Below are 27,506 nucleotides of genomic sequence, written 5' to 3'. Positions count from 1 at the left end.
CTTAGAACTGCTTTTGCTGCATCCCATAGGTTTTGGGTCGTCATGTCTCCATTGTCATTTGTTTCTAAGTATTTTTTAATTTCCTCTTTGATTTCTTCAGTGATCACTTCGTTATTAAGTAGTGTATTGTTTAGCCTCCATGTGTTTGTACTTTTTACAGATCTTTTCCTGTAATTGATATCTAGTCTCATAGCATTGTGATCGGAAAAGATACTTGATACAATTTCAATTTTCTTAAATTTACCAAGGCTTGATTTGTGTCCCAAGATATGATCTATCCTGGAGAATGTTCCATGAGCACTTGAGAAAAATGTGTATTCTGTTGTTTTTGGATGGAATGTCCTATAAATATCAATTAAGTCCACTTTGTTTAATGTATCATTTAAAGCTTGTGTTTCCTTATTTATTTTCATTTTGGATGATCTGTCCATTGGTGAGAGTGGGGTGTTAAAGTCCCCTACTATGAATGTGTTACTGTCGGTTTCCCCTTTTATGGAAAAACTGAAAGCATATCCACAAAGATCAGGAACAAGACAAGGTTGCCCGCACTCACCACTCTTATTCAACAGAGTTTTGGAAGTTTTAGCCACAGCAATCAGAGAAGAAAAGCAAATAAAAGGAATTCAAATCGGAAAAGAAGAAGTAAAGCTGTCACTCTTTGCAGATGACATGATACTCTACATAGAGAATCCTAAAGATGCTACCAGAAAACTACTAGAGCTAATCAATGAATTTGGTAAAGTAGCATGATACAAAATTAATGCACAGAAATCTCTGGCATTCCTGTACACTAATGATGAAAAATCTGAAAGTGAACTCAAGAAAACACTCCCATTTACCATTGCAACAAAAAGAATAAAATATCTAGGAATAAACCTACCTAAGGAGACAAAAGACCTGTATGCAGAAAATTATAAGACACTGATGAAAGAAATTAAAGGTGATACAAATAGATGGAGAGATATACCATGTTCCTGGATTGGAAGAATCAACATTGTGAAAATGACTCTACTACCCAAAGCAATCTACAGATTTAATGCAATCCCTATCAAACGACCACTGGCATTTTTCAGAGAACTAGAACGAAAAATTTCACAATTTGTATGGAAACACAAAAGACCTCGAATAGCCAAAGCAATCTTGAGAGAGAAAAACGAAGCTGGAGGAGTCAGGCTCCCTGACTTCAGACCATACTGCAAAGCTACAGTAATCAAGACAGTATGGCACAGAAACAGAAAGATAGATCAATGGAACAGGAGAGAAAGCCCAGAGATAAACCCATGCACATATGGTCACCTTATCTTTGATAAAGGAGGCAGGAATGTACAGTGGAGAAAGGTCAGCCTCTTGAATAAGTGGTACTGGGAAAACTGGACAGGTACATGTAAAAGTATGAGATTAGATCACTCCTTAACCCCATACACAAAAATAAGCTCAAAATGGATTAAAGACCTAAATGTAAGGCCAGACACTATCAAACTCTTAGAGTAAAACATAGGCAGAACACTCTATGACATAAATCACAGCAAGATCCTTTTTGACCCAGCTCTTAGAGAAATGGAAATAAAAACAAAAATAAACAAATGGGACCTAATGAAACCTAAAAGCTTTTGCACAGCAAAGGAAACCATAAACAAGACCGAAAGACAACCCTCTGAATGGGAGAAAATCTTTGCAAATGAAGCAACTGACAAAGGATTACTCTCCAAAATTTATAAGCAGCTCATGCAGCTCAATAGCAAAAAAACAAGTAACCCAATCCAAAAATGGGCAGAGACCTAAATAGACATTTCTCCAAAGGTGATATACAGATTGCCAACAAACACATGAAAGAATGCTCAACATCATTAATCATTAGAGAAATGCAAATCAAAACTACAATGAGATATCATCTCACACCAGTCAGAATGTCCATCATCAAAAAATCTAGAAACAATAAATGCCTGAGAGGATGTGCAGAAAAGGGAACACTCTTTTTTTTTAAATTTATTTTTATTTTTTTATTTTTGCAGTACGCGGGCCTCCCACTGCTGTGGCCTCTCCTGTTGTGGAGCACAGGCTCCGGATGCGCAGGCTCAGCAACCATGGCTCATGGGCCCAGCCGCTCTGTGGCACGTGGGATCCTCCCGATTTGGGGCACGAACCTGCATCCCCGGCATCGGCAGGCGGACTCTCAACCACTGCGCCACCAGGGAAGCACAAGGGAACACTCTTGCACTGCTGGTGGGTAGGTGAATTGGTACAGCCACTATGGAGAACAGTATGGAGGTTCCTTAAAAAACTACAAATAGAACTACCATATGACCCAGCAATCCCACTACTGGACATATACCCTGAGAAAACCATAATTCAAAAAGAGTCATGTACCAAAATGTTCATTGCAGCTCTACTTACAATAGCCCGGAGATGGAAACAACCTAAGTGTCCATCATCCGATGAATGGATAAAGAAGATGTGGTACATATATAGAATGGAATATTACTCAGCCATAAAAAGAAACGAAATTGAGCTATTTGTAATGAGGTGTATAGACCTAGAGTCTGTCATACAGGGTGAAATAAGTCAGAAAGAGAAAGACAAATACTGTATGCTAACACATATATATGGAATTTAAGAAAAAAAAATGTCATGAAGAATGTAGGGGTAAAACAGGAATAAAGACACAGACCGACTTGAGAATGGACTTGAGCATATGGGGAGGGGGAAGGGTAAGCTGTGACAAAGCGAGAGAGAGGCATGGACATATATACACTACCAAACGTAAGGTAGATAGCTAGTGGGAAGCAGCCGCATAGCACAGGTAGATCAGCTTGGTGCTTTGTGTCGGACTGGACTTGAGGATGTGGGGAGGGGGAAGGGTAAGCTGTGACAAAGCGAGAGAGAGGCATGGACATATATACACTACCAAACGTAAGGTAGATAGCTAGTGGGAAGCAGCCGCATAGCACAGGGAGATCAGCTTGGTGCTTTGTGACGGACTGGAGGGGTGGGATAGGGAGGGTGGGAGGGAGGGAGATGCAAGAGGGAAGGGATATGGGAACAGATGTATATGTATAACTGATTCACTTTGTTATAAAGCAGAAACTAATACACCATTGTGAAGCAATTATACTCCAGTAAAGTTGTAAAAATAAAAAACAAAAAACAAAAAAACCACAAAATATAACAGAGGTAGGAACACTGCCAAACTCATTCTACGAGGCCACCATCACCCTGATACCAAAACCAGACAAGGATGTCACAAAGAAAGAAAACTACAGGCCAATATCACTGATGAACATAGATGCAAAAATCCTCAACAAAATACTAACAAACAGAATCCAACAGCACATTAAAAGGATCATACACCATGATCAAGTGGGGTTTATTCCAGGAATGCAAGGATTCTTCAATATACGCAAATCAGTGTGATACACCATATTAACAAATTGAAGGAGAAAAACCATATGATCATCTCAATAGATGCAGAGAAAGCTTTTGACAAAATTCAACACCCATTTATGATAACAACCCTGGAGAAAGTAGGCATAGAGGGAACTTTCCTCAACATAATAAAGGCCGTATATGATAAACCCACAGCCAACGTCGTCCTTTGTTCTTTTTAAATGCTAGTTCTTAACATGGTGTGTCCAAAATGATTCTCCACATTTTAATAGGTAGTACGTTTTCGAAAAAGCACTGGAAAAGTCTGAAAGGATTTACATCAAACTGATAAATAATCTCTGTGAAGAAGAAGGGGAATAGGGGTGACCAAGAGGAAATTTAATCTGTATTGTTTTAATTATTTTATAGTGAGAACCTATTTACCTATTCCTTATATAATAATGTAATTAAAATAAGTTAAAGACAATATGATTTATTCAGCTGCATTTTGGTCAGCATCTTTGTCTTTCAAGTTAACATGTGTTGGACAGATGTCATTTTACCTTTATAAACGTGATTTAGTTAAGGGGTTTTTAACCTGGCACCTGTAAATGGCTTTCAGGGATCCAGGAACTCCTGAGATTATTTTCAGATTTTACAAATGTGTTTGGACATTTTTCAGAAAAGACAGTATATAACTTTCATTTGATACTCAAAGGGATCCATAACTCAAATAAGTTCAGGAACCACTAATTTATGCAGAAGAATCTGCTTTATTTGATAAAAATCCTGCAATAAGTTCCTCTATTGCCTTTGGGCCTTGATGTGTATAATATGGGTGGATGTGATTCATTAACCATTTTTATTCTACCCATTTCAGTTTATGAATAGGATAGTTACTTTATTTTCTTATAAGTTAACACAGATCTACTATTTGCTATTTCTACGGAATATTTCAATTTTGTCATCTTTTATATATTTATTCTGTTTTGCTACTTATCTAAATGCTGCTAAGTTCCTTTTTTTTGTTTTAACAGAATTATGGCTTGACATTATTGTGCCATAGACAGCTAAGTTTTAATGATTTGCACTAGCTGAAATAATATCCTATGAGGTTACTGAATAGAGTAGATCATAGCTACCTCTTTATTGACTTTTCCTATGGAATCAGATTTTTTAGGTTATGTTTCCTGGGAAATAGACTCTGAGATGGAGATTTGCCTGCAGAAGGTTTATTGAGGAACAATACTTGTAATGGAGCGAGGGAAGCAAGATTAGGAGGGCAGAGAGATTGAACTGATGCAGTTGCAACAGAGATTTTAGTCAGTCCTTTTGGGAACTCTAGAGCTTGGATGACACTTCAGAGCTGTCTGGAGTTAGATGTGGGCTGACCTGACAGTGTAACCTTGGGTGGGGTAGTTTCTTTCTGTGGAAGAGATGGAACTACACAGTTCTTCCCAGTTGCAGAAAGTGCTTTTAAGCAGATGGCTTTCAACTGTCACCTGGTTCAGGGTCTGCCTCAGCTACAGAGAGCTGCTTCACCTGAGGTCACAGTCTTCTAGGGGCAGCTTGCAAACGGCTGAGCAAGGTGGGGGTATAAAGGTCTAGCTATTTTTGACAGGCTGTATTGCTCCAGGGAACTGTACCTGGTTGTCAGGCCTGCATTACAGTTTGACTTCTTCCTCTTCTCAGTCCTGCTTCTGTTGCCTTTCCTTCACAGGTATTGATTTCTAATAAGCATCTTGCATCCCAAATTCCCTCTGTGTGTGCTTTCAGAGAACGCAACCCATGATACTTTGGTTGAGGGCAGTTTGTGGAGGAGGACTTGGCTGTGAGCTGCTAGCAGCCAACTCTCCTGGCAGTTAGAGGAATGAATGCCTTGGTCTTGAAGAGAGTATCTGGTCACTGTATTCCTTGTGCCTCTTGGATTCATTTCATATAGTAATTTCACCCCATGTGGGAACAAATTCTCCAACATTCTGTTTGGTCTCTTATAAAATGTGGGGAATTTACAAGAGTGAGATTAGCAGATGAATTACAACCTCTTCCACTACAGCTAGTCTCCAGATAACAACTGATATTTACTGTCTCCCTCCACTAATTTCCAGTCTAGATTCTTGGCTAGCATCTCTTCCTGTCTAGGTGGCTTACCAGATGGGGTGACTGTCATGACTGAGGAGTCTGAGCCTAGTTACCATGCCCTTTTTAGGTCTTGGCCACTATACTTGTTCATTTACTGTCAACATTGGGCAAGGGGGAGTATCAAGAGATGCTCCAGTGATAACCTTGATGCTAAATGTCATCTACTTCCTGATGTTACTTTTCTTTGTGTTGGTAAATCTGCTTAATTTCATAAACACCATATGTTGCTAACGTAGCACATTATATTTATATGACATTAAAATCAGATCTATTATGTGGGTTTTAAAGATCAAATAGAACCTTGTTGAATCTGCTTTATTAATGTTTCTTTGATACATTATGGGAATGCTAATTGCAGAGGTTTGTAGATTGTCACCTCTTGTGTTGTCCTTTGCAAATATTATCAATATATCATCAGGATAATTAGCAACAAAAGAAGTTACTTATCCAAAATCTTATGGATTTTTTCCTTCATTTTTTTTTTTTTTTGGTATGCGGGCCTCTCACTGTTGTGGCTTCTCCTGTTGCGGAGCACAGGCTCCGGACGCGCAGGCTTAGTGGCCATGGCTCACGGGCCCAGCCGCTCTGCGGCATGTGGGATCCTCCCGGACCGGGGCACGAACCCGTGTCCCCTGCATCGGCAGGCGGACTCTCAACCACTGCGCCTCCAGGGAAGCCCCACAGTCAGTTTTAGAACATTTTTATCATCTTAAAAGAAACCCTTGGGGACTTCCCTGATGGTCCAGTGGTAAAGAATCTGCCTTACAATGCAGGGGACTCGGGTTTGATCCCTGGTCAGGGAACTAAGATCCCACATGTTGCGGGGCAACTAAGCCTGCAAGCCACAACTGCTGAGGTTGCGCGCCTCAACTAGAGAGCCTGCGTGCTGCAAACTACAGAGCCCATGCGCTCTGGAACCCGTGTGCCACAACTACAGAGCCCACGCACCCTGGAGCCTGCACGCCACAACTAGAGAAGAAAACCTGCACGCCACAGCTAGAGAGAAGCCTGCGTGCCACAGTGAAGAGCCCGCACACTGCAAGGAAAGATCCCACATGCCTCAACAAAGATCCTCCATGCCGCAACTAAGACCTGACGCAACCAAAATAAATAAAATAAATAAATAAATAATAAATCTTAAAAAATAAAAAAAGAAACTCTATACCCTTTAATAGCACTACCCAATCCTATCATCCCCTCTAACCCTAAGCAACCACTAATTTCTGTCTCTATGCCTATTCTGGACATTTCAAATAAATGGAATCATATAACATGTAATCTTTTGTGACTGGCTTCTTTCATTTAGCATAATTTTTCAAGGTTCATCTGTGTTGTTGCACACATCAGTACTCCATTCCTTGTTATGGCTGAATAATACTCCATTGTATGTATATACTACATTTTGTTTATCCATTCCTTAGTTGTTGGACTTCTGTGTAGTTTCCCTTTTGGTTACGAATAATGCTGCGATGAACATTCATGTACAGACTTTCGTGTGGACATGTTTTCATTTCTTTTGGGAATAGAATTGTTGGGTCATCTGATAACTCTATGTTTAACTTTTTGAGGAATTGCCAAACTATTTTCCAAAGTGGCTACACCATTTTATAATCCCCCCAGCAATGTATAAGGATTTCAGTTTCTCTGCATGCTTGCCAACAATTGTTATTATCTATCTTTTTTATTATTGCCATCCTAGTGGGAGTGAAGAAGTATTTCATTATGGTTGATTTTGATTTGCAATTCTCTGATGACTAATGATATTGAGCATCTTTTCATGTGCTTATTTGTCATTTGTATATCTTCTTTGGAGAAATGACTATTCATATCCTTTGCCCATTTTTAAGTTGGCTTGTCTTTTTATTGCTGAGCTGAAAGTGTTCTTTATTTATTCTAGATAGTAGTCTCTTATCATGTTTATGATTTGCAAACATATTCTTACACTTTGTGGACTGTCTTTTCACTTTATCGGTCATATCCTTTGAAGCACAAAAGTTTTTAGTTTTGATGAAGTACAGTTTATTTTTTTCTTTGTTGCTTGTTTTCTTGATAACATTTCTAAGAAAACATGGCCTAGCACAACAACATGAAGATGTACTCCTATGTTTTCTTCTTTGAGTTTTATAGTTTTAGCTCTTCTACTTCTATGTTCTGTTTTGAGTTGATTTTTGTATATGGTATCAGAAATATCTTCAACTTCATTCTTTTGCATGTCACTATCCAGTTGTCCCAGCATAATTTGTTTAAATGACTATTCTTTCCCCAGTGAATGGTCTTGGCACTCTTGTTGAAAGTTAATTGAAAATTAATTAAATTTATTTCTGGACTCTCAGTTATGTTCGATCGATCTATATGTGTGTCCTAACACTAATATCATACTACTTTGATTTGTATTGCTCTGTAGTAAGTTTTGAAATTGGAAAGTGTTAAATTGGAAAGTGTGAGTTTTGAACTTTGTTCTTTTATTTCTTTCTTTTCCCAGCTTTACTGAGATAATTGACATATAACATTATACAAGTTTAAGGTATACGATGTGATGATTTGATACATGTATATATTGTGTAGTGTTTACCACAATAAGGTTAGTTAACACATCCTTCACCTCACATAATTACCATTTTGTTGTTTTTATGGTGAGAACGTTAAAGCCCTTCCTCACAGCAACTTTTTTTTTTTACATCTTTATTGGAGTGTAATTGCTTTACAATGGTGTGTTAGTTTCTGCTTTATAACAAAGTGAATCAGCTATACATACACATATATCCCCATATCCCCTCCCTCTTGCGTTTCCCTCTCACTCTCCCTATCCCACCACTCTAGGTGGTCACAAAGCACCGAGCTGATCTCCCTGTGCTATGTGGCTACTTCCCACTAGCTATCTATTTTACATTTGGTAGTGTATATATGTCCATGCCACTCTCTCACTTCGTCTCAGCTTACCCTTGCCCCTCCCCGTGTCCTCAAGTCCATTCTCTACGTCTGTGTAGAGAATGTCCTGCCCCTAGGTTCCTCATGACCTTTTTTTTTTTTTAGATTCCATGTATAGGTGTTAGCGTATGGTATTTTTCTCTTTCTGACTTACTTTACTCTGTATGACGGACTCTAGGTCCATCCACCTCACTATAAATAACTCAATTTTGTTTTTTTTTTATGGCTGAGTAATATTCTAATGTACATATGTACCAGATCTTCTTTATCCATTCATCTGTTGATGGACAATTAGGTTGCTTCCGTGTCCTGGCTATTGTAAATAGAGCTGCAATGAACATTGTGGTACGTGCAACTTTCAAGTATATAGTACAGTATTGTTAACTATAGTCATCATGCTGCACATTAGATTCCTGCAACTTACTCACCTTATAAATGAAAGTTTGACTGACATATCCCCTTTTCCCCCACCACTCAACCCTTGGCAACCACCATTCTATTCTCTGTTTCTATGAGTTTGATGTTTTTAGATTCCACATATAAATGAGATCATACAGTATTTTTCTTTTTCTGTCTGACTTATTTCACTTAGCATAATGCCCTCAAGGTCCGTCCATGGTGTCACAAATGGCAGGATTTACTTCTTTTTTTTTTTTTTGCGGTACGTGGGCCTCTCACTGTTGTGGCCTCTCCCGTTGCGGAGCACAGGCTCCGGACGCGCAGGCTCAGCGGCCATGGCTCACCAGCCCAGCCACTCCGCAGCGTGTGGGATCTTCCCGGACCGGGGCATGAACCCGTGTCCCCTGCATTGGCAGGCGGACTCTCAACCACTGCGCCACTAGGGAGGCCCTCCTTCGTTTTTTAACTGAATAATACACACACACACACACACACACACACACACACACACATTTTCTTTATCTTTTCATCCCTTGATGGACACTTAGGTTGTTTCCATGTCTTGGCTATTATAAATAATGCTACAGTAAACATGGGAGTGCTGATATCTCTTCGAGATAGTGATTTCACTCCTTTAAATATGTACCCAGAAGTGGGATTGCTGGATCATATGGTAGTTCAGATTTTAATTTTTTGAGGAACTTTCATATTGTTTTCCCATAGTGGCTATACCAGTTTACATTCCTGCCAACAATGCACCATGGTTCCCTTTTCTCCACATCCTGGACAGCATTTGTTATCTCTTTTTTTGATAATAGCCATTCTAACAGGTGGGAGGTGATATCTCATTGTGGTTTTGATTTGCATTTCCCTGATGACATTGAACACGTTTTCATGTACTTGTTGGCCATTTATATGTCTTCTTTAGAAAAATGTTTATTCTAGTCCTCCACCCATTTTTTAATCAGATTGTTTGTATTTTTGCTACTGAGTTGTATTAGTTCCTTACACATTTTGGATATTAACCCCTTATCCAATATATGGTTTGCAAATATTTTCTCCCATTCCATAGTTTGCCTTTTCATTTTGTTGATTATTTCTTTAGCTGTACAGAACGTTTTTAGTTTGGTATAGTCCCACTTGTTTAATTTTGCTTTTGTTGCTTGTGCTTTTGGTGTCATATCCAAAAAATCATTGCCAAGACTCAGGTCAAGGAGCCTTTCCCCTATATTTTCTTCTGGGAGTTTTACAGTTTTAGGTCTTGAGTTTAATTCTTTTTTTTTTTAATTAAAAAATTTATTTATTTATTTTTGGCTGCGATGGGTCTTCATTGCTGTGCGTGGGCTTTCTCTAGTTGCGGCAAGCATGGGCTACTCTTCATTGTGGTGTGCTGGCTTCTCATTGCAGTGGCTCCTTATGTTGCAGAGCACGGGCTCTAGGCATGCAGGCTTTAGTAGTTGTGGCACGTGGGCTTAGTAGTTGTGGCTCCCAGGCTCTAGAGCACAGGCTCGGTAGTTGTGGCGCACAGGTTTAGTTGCTCTGCGGCATGTGGGATCTTCCCGGACCAAGGCTCAAACCTGTGTTCCCTGCATTGGCAGGCAGATTCTTTTTTTTTTTTTTTTTTTTTTAAATTACATTTATTTTGTGTGTGTGTGTGTGTGTGTGGTACGCGGGCCTCTCACTGTTGTGGCCTCTCCCGTTGCGGAGCACAGGCTCTGGACGCGCAGGCCCAGCGGCCATGGCTCACGGGCCCAGCCGCTCCGCGGCATATGGGATCTTCCTGGACCGGGGCACGAACCCGTGTCCCCTGCATTGGCAGGCGGACTCTCAACCACTGCGCCACCAGGGAAGCCCGGCAGGCAGATTCTTAAGTTTAATTCTTTCTGAGTTAATTTTTGTGAGTGGTATAAGATAGGGGTTCAGTTTTTCTTTTGCATGTGGATATCCAGTTTTCCCAACACCATTTATTGAAGAAACTATCAGTAAATATAGACTATTTTTCCCATTGAGTTTTCTTGGCTCCCTTGTCAGATATCAATGTTAGTTGACCATATATGCATGGGTTTTTGATTTTCTGGGCTTTTGATTTCCATTGGTCTGTAGGTCTGTTTTTATGCCAGTACCATATTGTTTTGATTACTGTTGTTCTTCTTTTTCAAGATTGTTTTGGCTATTCTGGTTCCCTTGAGTTTCTGTACGAATTTTAGGATCAGCTTGTCAATTTTTGCAAAAAAGCCAGCTGGGATTTTGATAGGGATTGCATTGAATTTGTAGGTTAATTTGTACAAATCAGTATTGCCATTTGTATTAGTTTTCTATTGCTGCTGTAACAAGCACCATGAACTTGGTGGCTTAAAACAACACATATTTAATATCTTATAGTTCTGGTAGTCAGAAATCTGAAATGGGTCTTTCTGGGAAAAACTCAAGTTGTTGGCAGAGCTTTGTTCCATCTGGAGGTTCTAGGGGAAAATCTCTTTCCATGCCTTTTTCCAGCTTCTAGAAGCCACATCTACATTTTGTGTCTCATGGCTCCTTCCTCCATTTTCATAGCCTATCACTCCAACATCTGCTTCCATTGTCACATTTTCTCTCTCTGACTTTAAGCCCCTTGCCTCCCTCTTTTTTAAAAATTAATTAATTAATTAATTAATTAATTTTTGGCTGTGTTGGGTCTTTGTTGCTGCACGTGGGCTTTGTCTAGTTGTGGTGAGCGGGGATACTCTTCATTGCAGTGTGAGTGCTTCTCATTGTGGTGGCTTCTCTTCTTGCAGAGCACAGGCTCCAGGGCCCACGGGCTTCAGTAGTTGCAGCTAGTGGGCTCAGTAGTTGTGGCTCACGGGCTCTAGGGTGTGCGGGCTTCAGTAGTTACGGCACATGGGCTCAGTAGTTGCAGCTTACTGGCTCTAGAGAGGAGGCTCAGTAGTTGTGACACATGGACTTAGTTGTTCCATGGCATGTGGGATCTTGCTGGACCAGGGCTCAAACCTGTGTCCCCTGCATTGACAGGCGGATTCTTAACCACTGTGCCACCAGGTCCCCTTGCCTCCCTTTTATAAAGGACCCTGTGATTACATTGGGCTCATTCAGATAATCCAGGGAATCTCTGTATCGCAAGAACCTTGATTTAATTACATCTGCAAAGTCTCTTTTGCCAAGTTCAGAGAGTCAGGACATGGACTTTTTTTGGGGGGGGCATTATTTTGCCTATCATACCATTTTAACAATATCTTGGGGTATTTTCCTATTTATTACATCCTCTTTAATTTCTTTCAACAATATTTTGTAGTTTTCTAAGTACAAATTCTCTACTTGTTTGGTTGACTACTCCTAAGTATTCATTTATATAATATCATAAATGGAATTATTTTCTGAATTTCATTTCCAGACAGTTCATTTCTACTGTATTTAAATACAATTGATTTTCGTGTATTGATCTTGTACCTGTAACTTTGTTGAACTCATTTATTAGTTCTGTCAATAGAGATAATTTTTCTTCTTCCTTTCCAATCTGGAACCTGTGGTCCTTATTTTTGCAAGTCACAAAACTCAGTGTTGTTTGTGCCATAGAATGTATTGGACTAAGGGAGATTTCCTGCTTTTCATTGAACTTGGAAAGGCTTTTTTTTTTTTTTTTCTGCTGTACATGGGCCTCTCACTGTTGTGGCCTCTCCCGTTGCAGAGCACAGGCTCCGGATGCGCAGGCTCAGCGGCCATGGCTCACGGGCCCAGCAGCTCTGCGGCATGTGGGATCTTCCCGGACCGGGGCACGAACCCGTGTCCCCTGCATTGGCAGGCGGACTCTCAACCACTGCGCCACCAGGGAAGCCCTGGAAAGGCTTTTTAACGTGCTATTAAATTATGTTATTAGAGAATGCAATCCTAGGGAAGCAAGAGTGAAAGTAAAGGGAGTGAGACAGGAAATGAGGGAGAAGTAATATAAAGGTGTATATAGAGCTGGTTACCATTTGGTATCAAGTGGCAACTGATTACTCAATCTCCCTGAATTACCTTATAGAAAAGTGATGGAGAATATCCTCTGGCTCCCATTTCTCATTTAACAAGTTCAGAACTGGGAAATATTTTGCCATTAAAGGTATATTTTGCATATCCTTCTCTAACTTTAACCATTATTGATTTTACAGTTTGGGTTGTAGGGATTGTAGGATTATAGGAATTTCGCTATTGCTGTTGCTGTTCTGCATAGCCTTCAAACTTAAATACCTTAAATTCCCTGGGTATGTGATGTGGTTTTTTTCAATTACAAGATGAGAAAAAGGGATTGGCCATAGTTCATAGCCTTGTTATAATCTGTGACAACTCTTAATTGGTGGAAGCATAAAATAAAGTAAGAACAAAGATTAAGTACATTTAAGAAAAATGTTTTTTTCTTTCTTGGTATCATATTCTTTTTTCTTTCCTATTATTTTTCTGTACTATTTATTTTCTATTTTCAAGATAGGTTTTGTGAGCATAAGGAGTCGTAGTATAGCAAAATAGCTAATCGTAAGATATAATAAAATACTTGCTCTTCCTCTTTCCTCTTCTCTCTAGTCTCTGAACCCTTAACCTTTTCTCTCTTCTGCCTTACTTTCCTGAAAAATTCAGTCCAAACCTTCGTGAAGCAAGAGAGAAAAGGAAGTTAGACAGGGAAAGAGGGAATGTAGCAGCACCAAGTGGCAGCAGCCTAAAAGGGAGTGTTAGAGCCCAGCAACTTAGATGGCCCATAGATTATTTGGGAATCTAAAAACGTCAGACTCATAGAACCGGAGAGTAGAATGGTGGTTGTCAGGGGCTAGGGAGTGAGGGAGCAGGGAGATGTTGGTCAAGGGGTACAAACTTTCAGTTGTAAGATGAATAAGTTTTAAGGATCTAATATATAGCATAATGATTATAGTTAATAATACTGTATTGTATACTGGAATTTGCTAAGAGAGTACATCTTAAGTGTCCTTACCATACATACACATACACACACAGGCACAAATGGTACTATGTGAAGTGATGGATATGTTAATTAACTTGATTGTGGGAAGCATTTCACAATGTATACGTATATTAAATCATCACATTGTATAACTTAAAAAATCATGTTGTACAACCTAAATATATACAATTTTTATTTGTCAATCATACTTCAATGAAGTTGGAAAAAAATTAGGAAATATTTCTCCCTCCAAAAAATTATTTGAATTGTACTTGCACCTATTTTGCAAATTTGAGATAATTTCAAAATAAAAGGAATAAATAATGATATTTAATCTCATATGAACTTTATTTAATAATGAGTGCTTCCATATTACCTATTTACTTTGAGCTGTTTAATAGAATATTTTTTGTTTCTTAGCTTAACATTTCAAATCTCCAAAGTTATTTGAATAATTGAGTCATTTTTAATATTTTAGTGTTTTTTTTTTTTTGAAGACCACAGAAAAAAGCAATTGCCTTTATTTCTATGTTTGGCAAATAAATCTACCTGTAGAAAAATAGGAAAAAACAAACAAACAGAACAACAGAAGGTGACAGTAGGAAATGTACCAGAAAAAGAAAGAGATTATCACATTAAATGTAAATGAGGTAAATTTTTGAAATGAAAATTTGTACTTTTCAATTTCCTGGGCATTGGGGATATTGAATTGTAGTTAGATGCATAAACCCTAAGGGGCTAATATGCATAAAAGTCATAGGCAAGGTATAGCTGCCTCCAAGAGCAAAGTATATAATGCTTGACCCTTAGTAACTTCTCAGTTCTTTCTCTCTTATTTGTCAAACCACAGGACAATTAAATATACCCTGATAATATAGGCAAATAGTAAACTGGGTAGAGGTGTTTGATATTTAAAATAATCCAAATATTACTAATATTACCAAGCCATCTGCCACTAAAAAAACAATAAAATTCCAACCAACAATGGAACAAAACTGTCCACATTTTCACACAATTCCACCCTTCAAAAATATAAAGAAAAGTACATGGTTTTAGCTATTTAATATAAATAAGAAAAATCCTCTTTCCTTTGGCATCTTTAGAAAGTAACTAAACTACAACAAAAGGAGGTGATTGTATAAAGAAATTTATACTTAAGCAAACATATAGGGGAAAAACCCAGCAACTTGCGTTTAGTATGCAATAAAATCAACTACAAGAGTTTATTATTCATTAGGAAAGCCTTACAAGTTTTTGGAAGAACCGCCACGTCTTAACATTACAATATATTTAATAATGGTTCTTTTATTGCTTCTAAGATTATTGAGAAGTCAAATGAAATTATGCTGAATTTATGGTTCAAAACTATTTTCCAAACACTTCACCATTATAATTTAGGATAAGTAACGCTTGAAGAAAGCAAGCCTTTTATAATAAGACTTTCAATATACAGCCTTACTTTAATTCATTCTGATTCCATTACATTTTTGTTATTTTTGCATTGGCCCTGAAATATTTATTAAGAACTGTGTTTCTATGTATAGAACAGCCTACACAAATCCATTTCACCCTTCATAAAATGGTCACATTAGTGTTTGAGCTTGCAAAACTAATAATTTTCAAACTTTTGAACTTAGAATGAAATGTTTAGAAAGTCTGACTATGTACAAGAGAAGGTACATAGTCATGTACTATCTCATATTACCGCCAAAAAAAAAAAAAAAAAGGATCTAATAAAGCAATCTCTTATAAAGCCAAACTTAGGCTTAAAAAACTGCAAACAGGGGCTTCCCTGGTGGCGTGGTGGTTGCGAGTCCGCCTGCCGATGTAGGGGACACGGGTTCATGCCCCCGTCTGGGAAGATCCCACATGCCGTGGAGCGGCTGGGCCCGTGAGCCATGGCCACTGAGCCTGCGCATCCCGAGCCTGTTCTCTGCAACAGGAGAGGCCTGCGTACCACAAAAAAACAAAAAACAAACAAAAAACATACAAACAAAAAAACTGCAAAGAGTTGGTTTTTTTTTTTTGCGGTACGCGGGCCTCTCACTGTTGTGGCCTCTCCCGTTGCAGAGCACAGGCTCCGGACGCGCAGGCTCAGCAGCCATGGCTCACGGGCCCAGCCTCTCTGCAGCGTGTGGGATCTTCCCGGATGGGGGCACGAACCTGTGTCCCCTGCATCGGCAGGCGGACTCAACCACTGCGCCACCAGGGAAGCTCCAAACAGTTGATTTCATCCTTGCAAGGTGTCAAAGAAAAATTTCATCAGTTTAAAAATAGAAAGATGTTAAATTCACTGAAAAATTAAGCTGGGTTCTTTCATTAAATCTGGGAATACTGCAACATCAAGTATTTAGTGTTTTTGCAAGAGAAACAAAATTGGCAGCTCTAGTTTTACATTATTGCTTATATACGAAAGTTTTAAGAGTGAAGAATTGTGACAGAACATTCCAAATGGATGACCTAAAAATGGAGCAAGGGATACTGTTCCTCAGCACATTTCCCCACAGATTTAGAGAAATTTACTATTAGAATATTAGCTGTGTGTGGTAAGAGAGGAAAAACAGATATAGTGTTCCAGGCTGTTGACAAGGACAAAAAGGCTCTGAATAGGTCACCATCTTCAATTCTGAATAATCTCATATTTAAGAATTCTCAAATGCTTAAAATGGTGGTCTTTTCAGCTACCCATCCTAAGAAGTCAGGTACAAGCATGCAAGTAAATTCACAGCCACAGAGGATCCATGTTAAAAACAGTTAAGGTAGCTGTGATGCAACACCAATAATTTGAATAGCCCTGACACACTCAAAATATTATCTTAATTATTCAACGAAATCCTGAAGCAAACTCTTGCTAGTCTTGGTACACTGCTAAACACTAAAGTAGCATGTTCTTTCCATGGTTTTAACTTAGCTCAAAGAATTTCTACACTATTAAGTAAGAAAAAAATTAAAGTATTTCCCCTTTTTAAATTTACAGACGTTTAATTAGCTTTATTTACAGAGCAGGGTTTTTTTTCAGTCTCCAGTGGTGCCTAGAAAACATCATTAGGCAAGAATGCCAGTTTAAAAGAAATCTCTGCAGAATCCTAAAAATAACAGATGTTGATGCTCCTCAAGAAGGGGCAAGCTTGACTATATCAGCAGCTCTATGTCTCAGTTACTACTCAGAAGCAATTCTGTTGCAGTCTCTACATCTCATGATTCTGAAGACAAGGCCACTATTACCGCATTCCTATCAAAGCCGATAGCACATAGATTTTGTATTTTTTTGGTGTATTCTGGACTAGAAACTGGTGCTCCAGCATACACATGTGCCCAAAGTTGAGGTGTCTATTTGAACATTTCGGAATTTTGTTTGTACTGATTTGCTACTACTGCATCTTGTGGATCATCTGGTTCTGCAGCTGCCAGTTGCTTACAATGACAATAATACCGTGCGGAGAGTCATTGCTGCTGCCCATTGATCTTTCAGGATATCCAAACAAATAGCCCCTGTGATGGAACTAATATTAGGATGCCATATTTTAGTGATAAACTGGATCTTAGGGGGATTAAATGGATATGTTTCTGGTATTTTAATCTCTAGTTGATATCTTCCTCCTTCTTATGGTGTGTCTGGAGGTCCTGCTATTTCTCCTCTTAATTCTGTAAAATTCTCATCTACAAGATCTACTTTCATTTGATTTTTGCTTGTAAAGATCCTGATTTGATTAAAAGGATGTTAATATCAACAGCTATCTGTGGTTGATGAGAGACTGTTGCCTAATTTGTCATCTTTGTCCATTTCTTCTCAATTCTTGTACAAGAGCAAGGGGATAGGATTAGGACTGCGTCTGTTCCCGACAAATATTAATAGACTGTAAGCTCTTATCCCCATAATCATACCCTTGATTTTGTCGTCACCTAAACCTGCACCTTCTCCAAACTCCACTTCAAGTTTCTCAGATTCCCAACCTCCATGGATTAAATAAATTCACTTTGGTACTCCAAACCCAGTTATTAGCTGGCTTCATCAAAACCAATATTTTAGTTTTATTTCATGTTCATTTTAAAGGTTAAATTATCAATAGTACAAACATGTATAACTCATCATTTATTTTATTTTATTTATTTATTTAAAAAATTTATTTGTTTATTTATTTATTTATTTGGTCGTGCTGGGTCTTAGTTGCGGCTCACTGGCTCCCTTGGTGGCAGCATGTGGGTTCCTTAGTTGCAGCAGGTGGTCTCCTTAGTTGCAGCTCACAGGCTCCTTAGTTGTGGCATGCATGTAGGATCTAGTTCCCTGACCAGGGATTGAACCCGGGCCCCCTCCATTGGGAGCACGGAGTCTTAACCACTGTGCCACCAGGGAAGTCCCTCAATAATAATAACCAAATATCATTTATATAATAACCAAGTATCATTTATTTTAAATGATACTTGGTTATTATTCAAATGACAAACTCAAGTTTTGAGTTTTAAAAAAATTATGTCTTTCTTGGTTGTATAAACTTATAGTCTTATGATTTTTAAAGCTTTGTAAATATTGTTATTTAGTATACCAATAATATATCACTTATTTTGCATAACAGTGGCAACAATAATAGTAATAGCTAATACATATATAGTGAACATTTATTATGTTAGCATTGTGCTAAGTGTTTAACATGTTTTAACTTATTTCATTCTTACAATAGTCTTTTTGAGGTGTGTATTTTATTATTCTGATTTTACGGATGAAGACATGATTCCCACGTAAGAATTTGTCCAAGGTCACACAACTAGTTAAGTGGCAGAGCTGAGGTTAGAACCAAGGCAGTCTGGTACCTCTGTCCAAAATCTTAATCATTATGCCATATTCAATTATGCATAGTGAAAAATAAAATGAATAACTTAAGTCCAAAATAGTGATTGAGAAGGGCTAAACAAATCAATTAAGTGAAAACATTATATACTGAAATTATTTTTCCTTTCTTGTCCATAAATAAGAAAATTCAGGCATAGATTTTATATATAGACTGTGACAAATCTTTATTGCTTTTAATAGCACCCATTCTTGCCTTATACATTATATCACATCTTTAATGCATAGCCTTAAAAAAAAACTAGCTGCTGCTGTACTAGAACAGTAAATCTATTGTTGAGCCTAGTATATTAAATTAATATATCATGGATCTATTTTGTATTCCTTTTTCCTTTTTAATTTATTTTTTCCACATTGGGTCTTCGTTGCTGCGCGAGGGCCTTCTCTAGTTGCGGTGAGCAGGGGCTACCCTTCTCACTGCAGCAGCCTCTCCCATTGCGGATCATAGGCTCCAGGCACACAGGACTCAGTAGTTGCGGCACGCAGGCCCAGCAGCTGTGGCTCGCACGCTCCAGAGCGCAGGCTGAGTAGTTGTGGTGCATGGGCTTCATTGCTCTGCGTCATCTGGGATGTTCCTGGACCAGGGCTTGAACCCGTGTCCACTGCATTGGCAGGCAGATTATTAACCACTGCCCCACCAGGGAAGTCCCTCTTTTTTTTTTAATTATTTTTATTTTTTATTTTTTATTTTATTTTATTTATTTATTTATTTATATTTTTGCTTTATAACAAATTTAATCAGTTATACATATACATATGTTCCCATATCCCCTCCCTTTTGCGTCTCCCTCCCACCCTCCCTATCCCACCCCTACAGGCGGTCACAAAGCACCGAGCTGATCTCCCTGTGCTATGCGGCTGCTTCCCACTAGCTATCTACCTTACGTTTGGTAGTGTATATATGTCCATGCCGCTCTTTCACTTTGTCACAGCTTACCCTTCCCCCTCCCCATATCCTCAAGTCCATTCTCTAGTAGGTCTGTGTCTTTATTCCTGTCTTACCCCTATGTTCTTCATGACATTTTTTTTTCTTAAATTCCATATATATGTGTCAGCATACAGTATTTGTCTTTCTCTTTCTGACTTACTTCACTCTGTATGACAGACTCTAGGTCCATCCACCTCATTACAAATAGCTCAATTTCATTTCTTTTTATGGCTGAGTAATATTCCATGGTATATATGTGCCACATCTTCTTTACCCATTCGTCCGATGATGGACACTTAGGTTGTTTCCATCTCTGGGCTATTGTAAATAGGGCTGCTATGAACATTTTGGTACATGTCTCTTTTTGAATTATGGTGTTCTCAGGGTATATGCCCAGTAGTGGGATTGCTGGGTCATATGGTAGTTCTATTTGTAGTTTCTTAAGGAACCTCCATACCGTTCTCCACAGTGGCTGTACCAATTCACATTCCCACCAGCAGTGCAAGAGTGTTCCCTTTTTTCCACACCCTCTCCAGCATTTATTGTTTCTAGATTTTTTGATGATGGCCATTCTGACTGGTGTGAGATGATATCTCATTGTAGTTTTGATTTGCATTTCTCTAATGAGTAAAGATGTTGAGCATCCTTTCATGTGTTTGTTGGCAGTCTGTATATCTTCTGTGGAGAAATGTCTATTTAGGTCTTCTGCCCATTTTTGGATTGGGCTGTTTGTTTTTTTGTTATTGAGCTGCATGAGCTGCTTATAAATTTTGGAGATTAATCCTTTGTCAGTTGCTTCATTTGCAAATATTTTCTCCCATTCTGAGGGTTGTCTTTTGGTCTTGTTTATGGTTTCCTTTGCTGTGCAAAAGCTTTTAAGTTTCATTAGGTCCCATGTGTTTATTTTTGTCTTTATTTCCATTTCTCTAGGAGGTGGGTCAAAAAGGATCTTGCTGTGATTTATGTCATAGAGTGTTCTGCCTATGTTTTACTCTAAGAGTTTGATAGTGTCTGGCCTTACATTTAGGTCTTTAATCCATTTTGAGCTTATTTTTGTGTATGGTGTTAGGGAATGATCTAATCTCATACTTTTACATGTCCCTATCCAGTTTTCCCAGCACCACTTATTGAAGAGACTGTCCTTTCTCCACTGTACATTCCTGCCTCCTTTATCAAAGATAAGGTGACCATATGTCCGTGGGTTTATCTCTGGGCTTTCTATCCTGTTCCATTGATCTATCTTTCTGTTTTTGTGCCAGTACCATACTGTCTTGATTACTGTAGCTTTGTAGTATAGTCTGAAGTCAGGGAGCCTGATTCCTCCAGCTCCATTTTTCGTTCCCAAGATTGCTTTGGCTATTTGGGGTCTTTTGTGTTTCCATACAAATTGTGAAATTTTTTGCTCTAGTTCTGTGAAAAATGCCAGTGGTAGTTTGATAGGGATTGCATTGAATCTGTAAATTGCTTTGGGTAGTAGAGTCATTTTCACAATGTTGATTCTTCCAATCCAAGAACATGGTACATCTCTCCATCTATTTGTATCATCTTTAATTTCTTTCATCAGTGTCTTATAACTTCCTGCATACAGGTCTTTTGTCTCCTTAGGTAGGTTTATTCCTAGATATTTTATTCTTTTTGTTGCAATGGTAAATGGGAGTGTTTCCTTGATTTCACTTTCAGATTTTTCATCATTAGTATATAGGAATGCCAGAGATTTCTGTGCATTAATTTTGTATCCTGCAACTTTACCAAATTCATTGATTAGATCTAGTAGTTTTCTGGTAGCATCTTTAGGATTCTCTATGTATAGTATCATGTCATCTGCAAACAGTGACAGCTTTACTTCTTCTTTTCCAATTTGTATTCCTTTTATTTCCTTTTCTTCTCTGATTGCTGTGGCTAAAACTTCCAAAACTATGTTGAATAATAGTGGTGAGAGTGGGCAACCTTGTCTTGTTCCTGATCTTAGTGGAAATGGTTTCAGTTTTTCACCATTGAGGACGATGCTGGCTGTGGGTTTGTCATATATGGCCTTTATTATGTTGAGGAAAGTTCCCTCTATGCCTACTTTCTGCAGGGTTTTTATCATAAATGGGTGTTGAATTTTGTCGAAAGCTTTCTCTGCATCTATTGAGATGATCATATGGTTTTTCTCCTTCAATTTGTTAATATGGTGTATCACGTTGATTGATTTGCGTATATTGAAGAATCCTTGCATTCCTGGAATAAACCCCACTTGATCATGGTGTATGATCCTTTTAATGTGCTGTTGGATTCTGTTTGCTAGTATTTTGTTGAGGATTTTTGCATCTATGTTCATCAGTGATATTGGCCTGTAGTTTTCTTCCTTTGTGACATCCTTGTCTGGTTTTGGTATCAAGGTGATGGTGGCCTCGTAGAATGAGTTTGGGAGTGTTCCTCCCTCTGCTATATTTTGGAAGAGTTTGAGAAGGATAGGTGTTAGCTCTTCTCTAAATGCTTGATAGAATTCGCCTGTGAAGCCATCTGGTCCTGGGCTTTTGTTTGTTGGAAGATTTTTTATCACAGTTTCAATTTCAGTGCTTGTGATTGGTCTGTTCATATTTTCTATTTCTTCCTGATTCAGTCTTGGCAGGTTGTGCATTTCTAAGAATTTGTCCATTTCTTCCAGGTTGTCCATTTTATTGGCATAGAGTTGCGTATAGTAATCTCTCATGATCTTTTGTATTTCTGCAGTGTCAGTTGTTACTTCTCCTTTTTCATTTCTAATTCTACTGATTTGAGTCTTCTCCCTTTTTTTCTTGATGAGTCTGGCTAATGGTTTATCAATTTTGTTTATCTTCTCAAAGAAGCAGCTTTTAGTTTTATTGATCTTTGCTATCATTTCCTTCATTTCTTTTTCATTTATTTCTGATCTGATTTTTATGATTTCTTTCCTTCTGCTAACTTTGGGATGTTTTTGTTCTTCTTTCTCTAATTGCTTTAGGTGCAAGGTTAGGTTGTTTATTCGAGATGTTTCCTGTTTCTTAAGGTGGGATTGTATTGCTATAAACTTCCCTCTTAGAACTGCTTTTGCTGCATCCCATAGGTTTTGGGTCGTCGTGTCTCCATTGTCATTTGTTTCTAGGTATTTTTTAATTTCCTCTTTGATTTCTTCAGTGATCACTTCGTTATTAAGTAGTGTATTGTTTAGCCTCCATGTGTTTGTATTTTTTACAGCTCTTTTCCTGTAATTGATATCTAGTCTCATAGCAATGTGGTCGGAAAAGATACTTCATACAATTTCAATTTTCTTAAATTTACCAAGGCTTGATTTGTGACCCAAGATATGATCTATCCTGGAGAATGTTCCATGAGCACTTGAGAAAAATGTGTCTTCTGTTGTTTTTGGATGGAATGTCCTATAAATATCAATTAAGTCCATCTTGTTTAATGTATCATTTAAAGCTTGTGTTTCCTTATTTATTTTCATTTTGGATGATCTGTCCATTGGTGAAAGTGGGGTGTTAAAGTCCCCTACTATGATTGTGTTACTGTCGATTTCTCCTTTTATGGCTGTTAGTATTTGCGTTATGTATTGAGGTGCTCCTATGTTTGGTGCATAAATATTTACAATTGTTATATCTTCTTCTTGGATCGATCCCTTGATCATTATGTAGTGTCCTTCTTTGTCTCTTCTAGTAGTCTTTATTTTAAAGTCTATTTTGTCTGATATGAGAATTGCTACTCCAGCTTTCTTTTGGTTTCCATTTGCATGGAATATCTTTTTCCATCCCCTTACTTTCAGTCTGTATGTGTCTCTAGGTCTGAAGTGGGTCTCTTGTAGACAGCATATATATGGGTCTTGTTTTTGTATCCATTCAGCCAATCTGTGTCTTTTGGTGGGAGCATTTAGTCCATTTACATTTAAGGTAATTATCGATATGTATGTTCCTATTCCCATTTTCTTAATTGTTTTGGGTTCGTTATTGTAGGTCTTTTCCTTCTGTTGTGTTTCTTGCCTAGAGAAGTTCCTTTAGCATTTGTTGTAAAGCTGGTTTGGTGGTGCTGAACTCTCTCAGCTTTTGCTTGTCTGTAAACGTTTTAATTTCTCCATCAAATCTGAATGAGATCCTTGCTGGGTAGAGTAGTCTTGGTTGCAGGTTTTTCTCCTTCATCACTTTAATTATGTCCTGCCACTCCCTTCTGGCTTGTAGAGTTTCTGCTGAGAGATCAGCTGTTATCCTGATGGGGATTCCCTTGTGTGTTACTTGTTGTTTTTGCCTTGCTGCTTTTAATATGATTTCTTTGTGTTTAATTTTTGACAGTTTGATTAATATGTGTCTTGGCGTATTTCTCCTTGGATTTATTCTGTATGGGACTCTCTGTGCCTCCTGGACTTGATTAACTATTTCTTTTCCCATATTAGGGAAGTTTTCAACTATAATCTCTTCAAATATTTTCTCAGTCCCTTTCTTTTTCTCTTCTTCTTCTGGAACCCCTATAATTCGAATGTTGGTGCATTTAATGTTGTCCCAGAGGTCTCTGAGACTGCCCTCTGTTCTTTTCATTCTTTTTTCTTTATTTTGCTCTGCAGCAGTTATTTCCACTATTTTATCTTCCACCTCACTTATCCGTTCTTCTGCCTCAGTTATTCTGCTATTGATCCCATCTAGAGTATTTTTTATTTCATTTATTGTGTTTTTAATTGATGCTTGATTCATCTTTAGTTCTTCTAGGTCCTTGTTAACGGTTTCTTGCATTTTGTCTATTCTGTTTCCAAGATTTTGGATCTGGGAAATAGAATCTTGGATCATCTTTACCATCATTATTCTGAATTCTTTTTCAGGTAGACTGCCTATTACCTCTTCATTTGTTAGGTCTGGTGGGTTTTTATCTTGCTCCTTCTCCTGCTGTGTGTTTTTCTGTCTTCTCATTTTGCTTATGTTACTGTGTTTGGGGTCTCCTTTTTGCAGGCTGCAGGTTCGTAGTTCCCGTTGTTTTTGGTGTCTGTCCCCAGTGGCTAAGGTTGGTTTAGTGGGTTGTGTAGGCTTCCTGGTGGAGGGGACTAGTGCCTGTGTTCTGGTGGATGAGGCTGGATCTTGTCTTTCTGGTGGGCAGATCCACGTCTGGTGGTGTGTTTTGGGGTGTCTGCGGACTTTTTATGATTTTAGGCCACCTCTCTGCTAATGGGTGGCGTTGTGTTCCTGTCTTGCTAGTTGTTTGGCATAGGGTGTCCAGCACTGTAGCTTGCTGGTCGTTGAGTGAAGCTGGGTGCTGGTGTTGAGATGGAGATCTCTGGAAGATTTTCGCCGTTTGATATTGTGTGGAGCTGGGAGGTCTCTTGTGGACCAGTGTCCTGAGGTTGGCTCTCCCACCTCAGAGGCACAGCACTGACTCCTGGCTCCTCAATTTGGGATGATTTGTTGTCTATTCATGTATTCCACAGATGTAGGGTATATCAAGTTGATTATGGAGCTTTAATCCGCTGCTTCTGAGGCTGCTGGGAGAGGTTTCCCTTTCTCTTCTTTGTTCTCACAGCTCCTGGGTCTCAGCTTTGGATTTGGCTCCGCCTCTGCGTGTAGGTCGCCGGAGGGCGTCTGTTCTTCGCTCAGACAGGACAGGGTCAAAGCCCTCTTTTTTTTTTAAAAAAAAATTATTTATTTATTTATTTATTTGGCTGCCCCGGGTCTTAGTTGCGGCACACGGGAGTTTTGTTGCCATGTGCAGGATCTTTTTAGTTGCAACGTGTGGGATCTAGTTCCTTGACCAGGGATTGAACCCGGTCCCCTGCATTGGGAGCTCAGAGTCTTAGCCACTGGACCACCAGGGAAGTCCCCCTATTATGTATTCTTACAAGATTAACTTTTTCGCCAGTAGTATAAAATGTTTGAAATTAGTGATAGTTATAATTTAAATGAAGGAAATAATTCACTTTGCAGTACAGACAGAGAAACAGGGCTTCCCTGGTGGCGCAGTGGTTAAGAATCCGCCTGCCAATTCAGGGTACACGGGTTCGAGCTCTGGTCTGGGAAGATCCCACATGCCGCGGAGCAACTAAGCCCGTGCGCCACAACTACTGAGCCTGTGCTCTAGGGCCCGTGAGCGGCATATACTGAGCCCAGGTGCTGCAACTACTGAAGCCTACGTGCCTAGAGCCCGTGCTTGGCAACAAGAGAAGCCACTGCAATGAGAAGCCCATGCACCACAGCAAAGAGTAGACCCTGTTCGCTGCAGCTAGAGAAAGCCTGTGTGCAGTAATGAAGACCCAATGCAGCCAAAATAAATAAATAAATAAGTAAGCAAATAAATAAATAAATAAATAAATAAATTTAAAAAGAAAGAAAGAAACAGGTGACTTCATAAATGGGGAATATATTGTTGATTTTCTTCACCTTATTTATAATTGTCTTTATGATTTACCAGTAGCAATTTAGTTAGTTTCAGTTTTCATTACATTATGGAATTTGTTAGAAAGCCGTAGAAGGAAGAAAAGAGGCCGAACATTTAGAAGTGTTACTGATGAGTGGTTTATAAAACTCATTTTAAGAGTGATTTACGGGAATTCCCTGGCAGTCCAGTGGTTAGGACTCTGCGCTTTCACTGCCGGGGCCTGGGTTCGATCCCTGGTTGGGGAACTTAGATCCTGCAAGCTTCACGGCCCAGCCAAAAAAAAAGAGTGATTTATATGATGGTTGTAATCTAAATATGCAGTTCATTTGCTAACTGCTCCAAACCCTGTGATCCTAGAGGTTCTGGGAAGATCATAAGGACATGCTGTGGGAGAAAAAAGTGTGCAACAATCTTCATAGCTCCTTTTATGGCAGAATATTTTCTCCCAGAGTTCAGCTGCAGGAGGTAATATATCTGAAGTGCTTGTTGAAGTATAAAGTTCTGTATTGACATTAGTTGTGACTTGTCTAAGGTCATATGTGGTATATTTGCTACAGAACTGTAAGTTAGAAATTTTTTCAGTTGTCTGCAAAGTAAAATATATCATTTTTTAAAAGAACATATTCATTTTAGCTCACTCCACTAAGAATATATTTGTAGTACTAATTTGGCACTGGGTTCTTCAGTTATTATAATGTTGCTTTTAATGAACATATATGCTATTTATTACAACTGAGGTTGGCATTTTATCTCCTTTTTTGGGCAGATTAAATTTTTTGAGAGGAAAGTACAACTATTAATATTCACTCAACAAGTATGGTCAAAACAAAGTATAGGGTAGCCCCCAAACAATCCTGTTTGTTCATTTTTACAACCCTTTGGGTTACATTTTGGATTCAGCATTGAATGGATCATCTTTCCTTTAATTTGAACATTACATCTGTGTACACACCTGTAAGCATTCTTATAATATGAAAAGCTGTCCCCCTGCATTTTTGGATATTATGAATTTGGGCAGATTTTAAAAAGAATTTTTAGGCTGAAAAATCCATATAATGAAATTTATGATTCTTTAAAGCAGCAGGTGAGTGAAAAAGGTAAACTCTTACTTGAACAGCCTCATTTAAATATCTTTTACCTTTTTTGTGTTATAAAAACAACTGTAATTCCTAATAATTTTGTAAAAATTTTCTTAAAATAATTTGCTAAGCAGTTGGTTAAATTTCTTTAAAAGTATATTTGTTGAATTATTCATAATTTAAAAAACTGATTACAGTGATATAATGTTTCATACAGCATATAATATTCCTCAGCATTTTTCTTGATAGTATTGGTTAATGTTCACTCTCAGGAAGCCCCTTAGATCATGCTTTATCTCCTTTGTACTTTTGTGATCCTTATGGGGTTATGGAATATAATAATATGACCTTCTATCTTATAAAAATAGACTGAACTATTTCTGAAAGAAGTGTAATAGTCAGCAGAGCTGCAGCAAGAGAGGCTTTCACAAGGTTGATAGGCTGTGAAACTGTTGAATGGACTTTGGTTTCAAAGACATCTGTTTTAAATTAATCTTGGTCAGATACATGCCATTGTAGACAATTCAAATGCAATTGACTTTC

The 27,506-nt window shown here is 38.4% G+C and overlaps 1 protein-coding gene and 1 pseudogene across 2 annotated transcripts in view; one reads left to right on the top strand and one right to left on the bottom strand.

The window, feature by feature from the left end:
• ZSWIM5 (zinc finger SWIM-type containing 5) overlaps window positions 1-27,506 on the top strand; it is a gene marked incomplete at both ends in the record, with an annotated part of 255,304 nt that overhangs the window by 20,181 nt on the left and 207,617 nt on the right. The gene's annotated exons all lie outside the window — the stretch shown is intronic.
• On the bottom strand, window positions 16,913-17,207 carry LOC307048459 (ubiquitin-conjugating enzyme E2 K-like; annotated as a pseudogene). Its single transcript has one exon. The product of its transcript is annotated as a ubiquitin-conjugating enzyme E2 K-like (transcript).

The sequence above is a fragment of the Hyperoodon ampullatus genome (assembly GCF_949752795.1).
Source record: "Hyperoodon ampullatus genome assembly, chromosome: 2".
Classification (NCBI taxonomy): Eukaryota; Metazoa; Chordata; class Mammalia; order Artiodactyla; family Ziphiidae; genus Hyperoodon; species Hyperoodon ampullatus.
This window is presented reverse-complemented; position numbering and strand designations above follow the sequence as displayed.